Genomic DNA, 12666 nt, shown 5'->3' on the forward strand with positions numbered 1-12666 from the left:
TCCTAGGTTTATGGCATGGTCATTTAAAGTGTACATTATAAACGAAAAAGCAGAGTCATGATGACCATCCCACATTCCAGTTAAGCCAGCCCGCAATTATTTACACAGCAAAGCTCAGATCCCACATCAGATATCGATAGGCCCCAATAAACATGAGCATCTCCTGTTTTGGGAAACAAGCCATAAAGCAGGAACAGTCAGATGTGAAAGAGATTAGCTGGAGGCTTGTGTAGGATGAAAAGACTTTATGGTGTGTCAAGCCCTGATGCTAATCACAGGTGGCCAGAGGACGGGGAACTCGTGAGACCAGTTTGACCTGGGGCAGCGGAGCCAAGCTGCCCAGGTCACAGAAAAGTCAAGGAAAGGCACATGTGCTCTAAAAGGCCCGTATTCGCTTCATGCTATATAGCCTATGTGAGGGCAACCATAAGATGGCCACCGATACAAAATGGAACCCACGTAGTGATGTATAATAGCGTATACACAGTGCATTCATAGCTAAAACGTTACACAAAGCACTAGTACATACTGCTTTAACCATTCGCGGTACACTATTACCGGGATAGACAGGGGTAGGGCCTTGCCTCCTACGCGGTCCCAAATTCTAAAGTACGACACACACGATGGGTTAAACTGTGGAGAGATATTCCCTGGTTTAGTCATTCGATGGGCATGTGGGAGGCTCATTACAAGCTCTTATATCACTGATATTTGTACCTGACCAAGCTTAAGAAAAACTTCCCGAGCTCATCAGATCAATGCTGGTGAGGATGTGGAATGCTGAGCGATTTCAGGCACATTTGGTGGGACTGACCAACTATTCGTTCTTTTTTGGGCTGAAATTTTAGCCCAAATTAAAGATATCTTGGGGTACCCGGTCCCAGACACTCCAGGATTTACTCTTCTGGGGCTGAGGGAGGATACCCTTAACCCCTTCGGTGCTCATGACGGAACGGTTCCGTCATGAGCCACGGTTGAGCTGTGCTCATGACGGAACCGTTCCGTCATGACCACGCCCGCGCAAGATTCCGTCAGCACAGCGGCGGAATTTGCGCAGCATGGAAGGGGTTAAATGCCAGACGACTGGTGATTGAATGGTGAGGGCTTTGCCTAGGGGCAACAAAAATGGCAGTGGGGGCTGTGTGGAAATGTAAAGAGGCACCGCCACTCCCCCAGCGGCATGCACGGCTGTGGCATGCAATTACGATGGAGTGCATGGACCACATCCTTTATGACACAATACATTTTAAATATAATTGGGAACCCTGGGTGTACTACCTTTCTAAGGGCCTACCACTCTTTGCATGCCCCATTTGAATGAGAGCACTGCACCTCTTTCAGTTTTGAGGACTCTCTCCATTGGTGACCTAAGGAGGAGGGGATGTTTTAGACTCTCTTTCCTCATGCATACTCAACAATGATTCCTTAGAGAGCAATAGGGAGCCCTTCTATGCCATCTTCACGATACGCATGTACCACACATTATTTCATTCTTAGAATTTGTTTTGGGGAGGGGAGATGGTAGAGGGGAGGGTTTTATCTTGTACCCCTTTTTTGTGTGTTCTTGATGTTTTCTTGGTTTTATCCACAGTGAAGAGATGATGTAGACCAAGGATGTAGGGCTGCTCCCTTTCATTGTTATACCTGTATACCTCTATGGCAATATTGTTTTGTGTAAAGGGGAATGCTACATATGGCTGTGCACTGTATGATTATTTTGACAACTGCAATAAACAGTTTTGAGAAAAAAAGCATATCAAAACAGAACAGGATTTAACCACACCTCAACTTTGGTAACTAAGGGCCATATTCACAAGGAACCATCACCGAATTAACGGCACTTTATCACAGCCAAAGTCGTGATAAATTTACCTCCCCATTCACAAGCTGGTACAAACAGCCCACAGCACCAGTTTACCCGCGATAGCAGCCGCAAAAAACATTGCCACAGAGGCCCCCCGCAACTATCGCTAATGAGATGCAGAGTGGGCGTTCCCGCGCCAAAATCCGCAACCACACCACTCCTCACCATTCTCAACGACCAGACAGATCGGCGATAAAAACACAAAACACGCGTTAAGGCGTGTTAGCAGCAGGAAATCTACACCTACTCTGACCTGGTGTTAAGTCAGACGGCAGCCAGCACCACAACAGCCCAGAGCCACATCGGAAGGGCAACAGATGTCAAGGAGCCACTCATCATGGGGCCCGGACACCCAAGAGGGCCACAACAGAGACCGACACCACCCCAGGACCCCACCCCACACCCTGAACCCCCCCGGACAACCACAGATGCAGCGCAGACTAAGACAGTGGACCCCAAGAAACGCACCAGCCTCACAGACCCAACCTCTGATAATGTCACCGTCCACTACAGGCTGAAAGGGACAACCATCCTACGGATCCTGACCCTCATCGCCTAACAGGCCTATGGCACCAACATAGCGGACAACCAACATCCCACCCCACACCACGCTGCTGCATTGGCTGCACCTGTTGGCCCCTGGTAACCCCCAAACAACACCCGCCAGAGTCGGAGGAGTCTCACAGCCAGCCACATCCAAGTCCCCCACACCTGTCGTGGACATCACCATCACTATGGTACCCTAGTCCCCTTACATCCAACACAATGCGCAGGATCTGCTGGAGACCAAGCAAAGACCATACGCCATAGCACGCACATGTTGCGGGCAATCCACAGCACACATGTCCCACCTGTGCCCCTTGGTGACACAGCATACAATCACCGTAACAGGAAGCACATGTCTCACATCAATGTGCAGGCAACAACAGAACACCATGGAACCTCCAACAATGTCGCCTCCAAATACCCAGCCACTGTGCACGATCCCTTCACCCTCCGACAGTCCATCAGCAACCAGCCTACCCAGGATGGCAACAATGGAAATGCACAGCCCCATGGCAAGTTTCAAATGGACACCCTACTCACCTCAACTCCACAACCATGCAACTCACAACTCTGGCAATGCACACACCACAAAATCACTTCCAACATGCATAACAACATGACCACCCACCAGACACGACAGAACAACTCACAATGGTTACCTGGCCAAGCCTTGAACATGAGCCATCAACGGCATGGCACCTCAGCCAAACAACATCCGAATGTGGGTAGAGGTGGCAACCAGGCATGTGTGAAGGATGCAGGAGAACCATGATTGGGAAAGTACACAATGCCAGGAGTGGCGGAGATGTGCTGGACAGCCCGCAGTATGCAGAACACGCCCATATTCATGGTGACACACATCTCTGGTGTATGGAGTCTAGTGGACAGTGGACGCAAACATTTCACCCTAGCCAGTGGGGGACCTGGCGAAAATGTTGCCTGTTACGCCCCCCAAGCGTGACCGGAGTGGGATGGCCTGGCGTATGCCACGCCAGCATAGGGGTTTGAATAAAAAGCACGTAGCCCTGGGCGTGGTCTTCTTCCAGAAAGCATAATGTCCCTGCCAGGGCGGGGCCTCTCACCCCACCATGAGGTAGAGACCGTCATCGTGAGTGGAGTTGCCTGCGATGCCGTGTGCCTGCCGGACCCCAGCACACTGGACAACGAACCCGTCAGGCCTGCCACTGCGCAGCCAGGCCACACGGATCACCTGCCGACACCGGCGTATGTCAAGGAGGGCCCACCACATGCTGGCACAAGCTCCAAGCCCGAGGGCCGCAGCTGGTCACATGTGCGAAAATGTGTCCAAATTCATGATTTGACAGTGACCCCAATTCCGGGCCAATGGCCACAGCACCAGACCCACCCCGATCAGTGAGGCATAGTTCCATATGGGCTCTTTGCGACACGTGGTGCCACTAACCCTGTTCAACGCCAGCTTGCGACACGTGGTGCCACTAACCCTGTTCAACACCAGCCTGCGACACGTGGTGCCACTAACCCTGTTCAACGCCAGCCTGCGACACATGAATGAGGGACCAGGACTACCCTGTGGACCAGTAACTGTCGCAAATCACAAATGGCAGAGTCCACACCAGTGGTTGCACAGAGAGGAGTAAGAGGAAGATGCAGCTCAGTCCGGTCAAAAGCCGGGTCACAGTCATGGAGGTGACCGAACATTATCAACAAGTGACCTGGTGTCATCAACCCTGTTCATCGCAAGTCCGCGTTACGTGGTGCCACTGAAACTGAACTACGCAGGCTGGTGGGGCCATCCAACCTATGCTGGCAACACTCGGTGAATGGCCCGTGCTGACCGCTGTCTCCGGCCTACACTGCGGTCCAGTAGGTCACAGACTCTTCATTTTGCATTGGCTGAGTTCATATCAGTGTGCCGGCATCATCGCAGACTGCATCCCCTCTCAGCCCCGGTGCCACTAAGTCTGTTCCACGACAATCATGGACACTCTCTGGTATAACTTTGGTGGTGTCTCAGTCCATGGCTCAGTGGGCAGTTTTCATCCTCAAGTAGCTGATATCGAATTGGTGGTAGCAACGAGGCTTTCGCATTCCACTCCTCCATTTGCTGCTTCCGGAAAAAATCAAACCTTTAGGCGTCATATCCTGGAGGACGCCTTCCACTGTCCCCCGATACACTCCGCAACTTACTCCTTGGACATTGATGGTGACCCGCTCAGGTCCCATGGCCCATCTGACTGCACCGCAAGTCACCGTCCCGTGGCTGGGTGCCTGTGCTGGCCACTGTGCATCCTGGGCCACTAACTCTGTACTAGTCAGGTCCGGGACCCCTTCTTCTGAGAAATTGGGTGGCCCATGAAGCGTTGGCCTTGTGGCCATCAACGCCATTTCACTGTGGCCCTGGCTGTACGCAGCCTCAGGACCCAAGAGCGTCCCAGCAGGGCTCACACATCCAATCGAGTCCTGACCGTCCCGGACGTGGCATAACCACAGGTGGCACACGTCACCACTGCAAGGACCACCTCCAACAGCCATCTGCCACAGTCGACACGGTGGTCCTGACAGACTTACGGAGTTGCTCAGACTTGTCGTGGATGCCATCATCGGCCTGATACCCTGCTCAGCACTCCAGGTGGCAGTGACTCAGTGCACCGCAAGCCATTGTCCGTAACTGATTGACATTTGTGCTGTGGAGATGTTGCGCAGCAATGTCACCTCATGCAGTGGGGAAGAGCTGGGACTATGATGAGAAAGATATGTCAAGTGTGCGGACGGGAGATGGCACAGACAATGGGAGGGCAGGAGGCAACATCCCAAAGGCAGGAATGCAGACTGGAGGTGGTAGTCGATCCACACACCAAGAACCATTACTGGGTATTGCGCTGTGGACTGTGCATGCAAATTTCACCTCAGACAGTGTCGGAGACCTGAGACGTTGATGAGGAAGTTGTTGCAGGTGTAACACAGCCCACTGCATCTGCATCACAACTAACACGAAGGGACACAATCCTAGCATTACCTTCACATGAGCGTGCTCATCTCTAGTGCCCCTATCTCAGTGCACTGCAACTCACGGAACCCCCTGACTGAATTTCGGGTGACCTCTGTCCTTACTCCAGCTTCCTCCATGTTGCTCTGCAGTTGACTCTGTCATGCATGTGTTTCCTGTTTCCGCTGCACTGGTGTCCAATGTTCAAGTTGTTGCCAGAACCAAGCATTCCGTGCGGGCTGGCTTACACTCACCCCACACACATCCAGCACAGGCGTCACTGTACATGTGGCCCTGCCAATAAAGGGGCCAGGCGCTTGTGCCCGTAGCCAGTTCAACATGATTTCGGCATGTGTCCCTGTGGTCTTGTTGTATGCATGAGGGCCCTGGGCCCTACGACATTACATTGTGCTATGTACATTGGATGCAGACGTGTCACCACAGGCAGCGGGTTGTAGCCTGGACATGTAGCTTTATCGTCACCCACTCAATTCGTAAGGGGAGTGTCCAGGGCTGTTGTACGCAGAGCCAACATGGGTGTGTGACTTTTATTTGAGCGCCCCTGCCCGTTCTTCTGTACTGTGAATGTGCATCTTCATGTGTCATCATGGCAGTGTGGGTCTCCTTAGTGGGGTGTTGGTGGCCCCTGAAGGGTGATGAACACCTATTTATGTGTCCTGGTTCGCATTCCATGGGTTCGGCCCCGACCCACACCTGTTGGGCCACCTCCTTTTGGACTGCAGGAACATGGCATTGGGGTGCGATGTGTGGGTGGGTGAAGTGTCGTGAGCCAGCTGTGCTTGCGAGTGCTTCCTGCTGTGTGGTCTGTTGCAGGCTCGGTGTTCTCCTCTGAGTAGCTTGGCTGTCCGGGTCCTGGTGGGGGGTTGCGTGGGATATCCATGTGCTGTTGAAGGTGTCAGTGTCGACGGTGTGGTGGTCCTCTCCGGCATCACTGATGTGTTGTATTCTGTGCTCTGCTGAATGTATTGTGTGCCCCTCTGTGATGTGAAAGGGAGGTGCGTATTGACTTTGTGTTGACATATATGTTGGCCCATTGTGCAGGTTTGCATGCAGACTGTATGGCAATGTACATTGTGACTGTTTGGGGGGTGCTGGATTCTTCTGCGGGACAGTGTACATTTGGTCTACATGACGGATGTGAGGTCGTACGCGTACATTTCCATTTCACAGTTTCCGGCTCCGTCAGATGTAGTAGGCATGTTTCTGTGCATGTGCGGAGCCAGTTGTGTTCTCAGTTCTGCAGCGTCGGCTATGCGCGTTGTTCCTCATTGTCGTCAATGTGGGTGTGCTGTTCGTGCTATGTGTGTGTGCTGCAGTGTGCCAAGGGGATCTGGGCCATGGACCTGGGTGATTGTGGGTGTGCAGTGTGGTACACCTCATTGTGCATGTATGCCATTGTGCCCACTCCCCCGTCCCCCCGTCCCTGTTCATTGCACTCCCTGTTGATGTTGTGTCAGGTCCTCTCGAGCTGTGTCCATACTCCCTAATCCTTGCACCGTCTCCACACTGATGACTGTGGCCTGGGTTTCATTCATCTCCTCAGCTGGTGCTGGACTGCCACCTCCTGTTGCCGTTGCTGCCTTCCGGTTGGCAGCGGGTTTGTGCCTGGTTTAGGGAGTCACGTAATGCCGGCGCCTATTGGCCTCCTGGATTGGCCTCCTCGCAGGTGGTCTGCTTGTGGGTCAGTTGCTGGTAGTGTTCTGTCACCTCCGGGAGGCTGGTCATGTTTTCCTGCGGTCTGCACCCGTCTTCCTCTCCCTCTTCTCCTTGGCCTTCCCCGGCCCAGTTGTTCCTTGTTGGTAGTCTGTGGGGGTTGTGGGGTTTGGGTTGGCCCCTGCACTGTGTCAGGGTGCATCCATGTTGCTACGCACTTTGGATTTTGGTGTATTTTTTCGGTGGTTTTTATAGTGCATTGTTCTGCCAGACGCGTGGAATTTGCAGGCTTGTGGCTGGTTTTCGCTACTTTTTGTACCACGGTTGGCCTCATCGAATGTTCTTTTGCGTTCACGTATCACATTTATGCGGTGTGGCATTGATTTTGATGTAGACATTTGGCACGTTATCTGGTGACTATCGCATGCTGCTGCCTTGTTGTGAATCCCATGTTGTCACGGGGTTATTTTCCCGCGATTGACTGCGATATTAAAAGTTGCGTTACGCTACTCTTGCGGTAGATATCACGCGTACTTGTGCATATACCCCTAAATGTTTCTTATTAGAAACCTTTCTGAAAGGTGTGGCAAATGGTGCACGCCTAAGCACATTTCATCAAAAGCATAATTGAAAACAAGGTGCACTACAGAACACCCCCTTTACCCCTCTGCATACAAATGATAATATGAGCACCCAGTTTTGAAGCGCTGCTCCTTTTGACAGATGACCAACCACGCTTCAACAATTCTTACTTTGAGTAAAGCCTCTTGTCGTTTTTTGCAGTATCGTCACAGAAAGACTGGGGGTCTTCCCAGTCTGGGGAACTATAATTATGTACTATAGAAACTCGCCATTGCGACAAAGGTTGGGATTAATTGAAGAAGAGTTTGGGCTTCATTTTATCAGGCAGTGAAATTGTCTGCTTAGATGCACCTTACTTTATGGCTCCTCTTTTCATTACCAAATCTGTATTAACGAGTCTTACCAGGGCTGTCAGAACTTTAGTACAATAGGGAACATTCTTCCCAAAAGAACCATGGTTTTCCAGGACAGCATCAATACAACTCATTAGATTGTTAGGTTGTGTTTTAGATCCTCTTTTATTTATTTTATCCATTAATATACTCAATTACTTTTAAGTAAGCTTGGGTGGTAAATTCCCTTCTGCTCGTGGAATTTGGGTAAGTTTGCGTTCCGCGGAGAACGCGGAATTGCCAAAAATTCCACGATCCGCGGCTTCGTGGAATTTTTTACTTGTTCGCGCTTTCAAAATGAGTGTTCGCAAGATATTTCTCCCCGAGCACGCAAACAAAAAATCATCATGAACGGGCAGAACAAGCAATTCCGTGTGTTCGCGGAACTTTTGCATGCTCGTGGAGATTTTTTACTGTTTCACGGAGCTTTGCATTGCGCGACTACGCAAATGCCACCCACCTACTTTTAATCACTGTTACTCCTGATGGTCCTTTCATTAATTCAGTTTCTGTACCCTTATTGTTGTATGCCGATGACACTGTGCTTATAGGACGGACGCCAAACGCTCTGGGGAGTTTGGTGCAACCTTTCATGGTATTTTTTTCCGACATTGACTTGCTCATCAATTATAATATGTCACAGATCATGGCTTGCGGCCCTAAACGCTAATAGATATGCACTTTAATTGTTAATGAGAGTTGTATGGAAAGGGCTTTTAAGTTCCCTTACATTGGTTTAGTATTTGATTCTAATTGTTCCTGGATGGGAAATGTGTGTTTTAGAAACTCTAAATTTAAGCAATTCGTAGGATCACTTTTTAATGTTGGTAAATCTGTAGGGGGCAAGCCTATAACCTTCCTCCTTGACATTTATTGCAAGCAATGTGTACCTGTTGCAAGTTATAGATGTGGAATTTTGGGGTTATAGTAACTGTAGTATATTGCAATCTGCAGAGAATCATTTTTGCAGACACCTTCATCTTTCTCTTCCACATTATATCTGTCATGAAGAAATGGCCTTGCTGTATCTTGAGGACTCCATGAGTTTGGGACCCCTGTTGCTGTGGCTCTCAGTCTGGAGCAATCACAAGGCCACTTTTAATCACATCATTATCATCTGTGGGTGGCTTATGTAAAACGTATGTTTGTTGCTCTGAGCAAATCTAGTTTGTTTGACAACCCTGCATCTGTATGTAAAGCTGATAAGATCACTGTGAAATGATTATTTCTAGACAAATGTTATATGGAACGGGAACGTCTAGAATTGAGCAAACCACTTGCCCTTCACAATTCCAATTTGAAAATCAATGCTGGTCTAGAGCCTTATATAACATATGTGACTAATAATTGACAAAGAGCTCTATTGTTAAATCTCAGGGAAGGTACAATATGTCATATGTTGTGTTTTCCACAGGGTTATTATGGAAGTTTAACTGATAAGAGATGCACCTGTGATAATTTCTCCACTCAATCTTTATTGCACTTTATGATATTTTGCACATTATATAAAGCTTTATATTAAACCTTTTAGAATATCTGCTAAGAAGTGTTGAATAATGCCCACTAAACCTCTAGGGGCATATGGTCAAGGAGTTAACGCCGCGTTAGCGGCACTTTTCCGACGGTTTTGAGGCGATATTTTTAGCGCCATATGTACAAGCTGCTGCTAACCTCTGTTAGCGGCAGTTTTCTGGCAAAAAATTCCATTCTAAAGATCGCCACTTCTGGTAGCGATAATGACATGCAAGGGAGGCATTCCCGTCCAAAAACGACCATGAACCACACTTCGAGATATGTACAAGGGGATTCCTTATGTTTGGAGGACCAAAAAAACTGCCTCTAACTGCAGTTAGAGGCAGTTTTTTAAGACCAGCAAATAGCTGCTCTTAAAAATGGAGATAACCCCTTGGGGCCTCATTTCAGCAGGTTTTGTTGCTGGACCGCACTGCAAGCAATGTTGCTGCGCTGCCCTGCGACAAAATCACAGGGCAGGACTACGCACCATCAATAACATAGTGCGTATTCCTGGGCCCCACTCATGAAAAGTGTTGCAGCGCTGCGACAAGACAGCGTTGCAATACTTTTCACTACCCCCTACTTGCGACAACAAAGATGAGATGTATTTACTGGACAGCGCTCCATGACGCAAGTAATGACAGATACGTCTGGAATCCTGATGTATCTGTCTGCTCTAAAGTCACCCATTGCTGCAGTCGTGTCACAACTATGATGCAACTCCAGCAATGCATGCGGCCAGCCTCTCCCTGTGGCACTGCGTCACCCTTACACCTGCCATCATGCAGGCATAAGGTACTGATGCAGTGCCGTTCTTGAGGAGTGCCCGGGTGTCGGCGCAGTTGGAGATCCATTGGTGGCGGTTGCGTGCTGCTGTGTCATCGTCTGTAAGCGTTGGCGGAGTGATGGTGCTGAGGGAGTTGACGAGACGTACTTTGGTGGCTTTGATCCAGCTGCGAGGGGGGCGATGATGGTGGTTGTGTATGGTGGGCATGGTGAAGATGTGATGTATACAATGATGGTCGGTCCAGGAGAGTCAATTGTGGCTGTAGTTGAAGGTCCCGATGGCAGAGGAGGCATGCTCGACCGTGTGTCCCGCTATGTGGCTTGCTACAGTGAAGCTCTTGAGTCTGATGATGGGGAGCTAACCCAGGAGGCGTTAGTGATCTGGTCACTGGGGTTGTCCAGGTGGAACTTGAATTTGCTGAATAGGATGTCATCGGTGGATAGGAGAGCCTGGTGTGCAATGAGGTCTACAATGGTATCGGAGAATGGGTGTCCATGGTCCGGGGGACCTGTAGATGAGGGTGCCCCAGAGGATGGGGTTGGGGTTGGTCCGGATCTGGAAGTTGAGGTGTTCCATGGTCACCATTGGGTCATTAGAGTGCATGGTCAGTCGGAGTGTGCTTCTGTAGGTGATGGCAATGCCTTCTCCTGGACAGTCGGGTGGTCCTTGCGGGTGATTTAGTAGCTGTCAGTGGCGATGGCGATATCTGGTCTGGAGCAGATGTTAGTCCTGGAATGCGATGTTGCATCCAGGATTGATGGCGAGGAGGGTGCTTGCGCTGTAGGGGTGGGGTGTCCAAGAGGAAGGGTCCTTGGTGCTGAGCTCGGTCCAGGGGCAGACGTCCGCAGACGGGCTTACCTATGGCTTGCCTTTGGCACGGGAGACGTCCGTTACAACTCAGGCATTACATCGTAATGCCTTTAGAACACAAATCCAACAATGCAGGTGCCTTTACATCGCATTCCATTACAACGTATTGTGAGGTCAGTAATGGGGTATTTTAAATGTTTCGGGTGGCTATGGGTTTCGGGTGTCGGAGAGGAAATGTGGGGTGTATTATGGGGTAAAATTTGAAATGTGGGGTGTGTTTTGGGGTCAATAATGAAAATTGGGGTGTGCATTTGGGTAAAATATGATTTTTAGGGTGTGTTTTGGGGGCTCAAAGATGAATTTTAGAGTTCAGGGTTTACTTTGAGGTGCAAGGGTTAGTTTTAGGGTTGCACTCACTGAAGTGGGAATAGTAATGTTAACATCTCCGCAATCCAACACCTTCCCTACTATTGCAATATGCCAGTATTAGTATGCATTGTAATGGAATGCGATATAATGGTTTGCATCGTAACTCCATATATACCTTTGGCACACCAGTGGTACGCCCACAGCGCATGGCTGCACACCGGCCGCCATTGAGAAGTGCTGCGGGGGAGGACTGGACAGCTGAGAGGTGGAAAGAACACTGGATGGGGCATTGACGTGTGGGTGGGTGTGTGAGCGGGTGTTGTAAATATTTAAATGAGAGTAATCTTACCTCGAGGCCGGGTCCCGTGTCTTCATTGCTCCTGCCCTCCTGAGTCTGCTTCCAGGAACAGGAAGTATGCAACCAGGCTCCCTCCCCTAAGCTAATCACAACGCTGCAATGCGGCTTTTGTTTTGGTCATTGGTGCCGGGATGAGGCGTTCATCCAGGGACTGGAGGTGTGGGTATGTTCTCCATGCAGGCTGTAATGCAGCCTGCGTTTCATACAGGACAGTACGCATGACTGCTTTGTGCGGCCTGAGCGGTCTGACCAAACAGTCACTGCGCACTTGAGTGGGCATGCCACTCTGCCCCTGCCCTGCTCCATGAGTGGAGCAGCCCTATCCTCCCTCCCGCCCGCAAAGGAAACATGGCACGAGAACATCAGGAAGTTATCATCATGTGATGATTGTTCCTCTTCTTCAGGTCCAGCGAGGCATCCAGGCTTCAGATGCAGGTCCAGTGAGGCATTCAGGCTCCAGACGCAGGTCCAGCGAGGCATCCAGGCTCCAGACGCAGGTTCAGCAAGGCATCCAGGCTCCAGATGCAGGTCCAATGAGGCATCCAGGCTCCAGGCGCAGGTCCAGTGAGGTATCCAGGCTCTCATCCTGGTCATCCTGGATGTTGGGTGGCTTGGGGGTGTTGTTGAGGTGTGCTGCACTTGGCCCTGGCTGTTCCATTCTGCATTTCATTGTTTTTGTTGTGCCTATTTTCTATTGGAGGTTGACTGACAGGCTATTTTTTCCAATAGAGGCAAAAAAATCCCACGTTGGGATGACTAACATGCGTTTTTTTGCTGCTAATGGGCCTTTCGTTGGTTCTT

Source organism: Triturus cristatus, chromosome 9 (genome assembly GCF_964204655.1).
Source record: "Triturus cristatus chromosome 9, aTriCri1.1, whole genome shotgun sequence".
Taxonomy (NCBI): domain Eukaryota; kingdom Metazoa; phylum Chordata; class Amphibia; order Caudata; family Salamandridae; genus Triturus; species Triturus cristatus.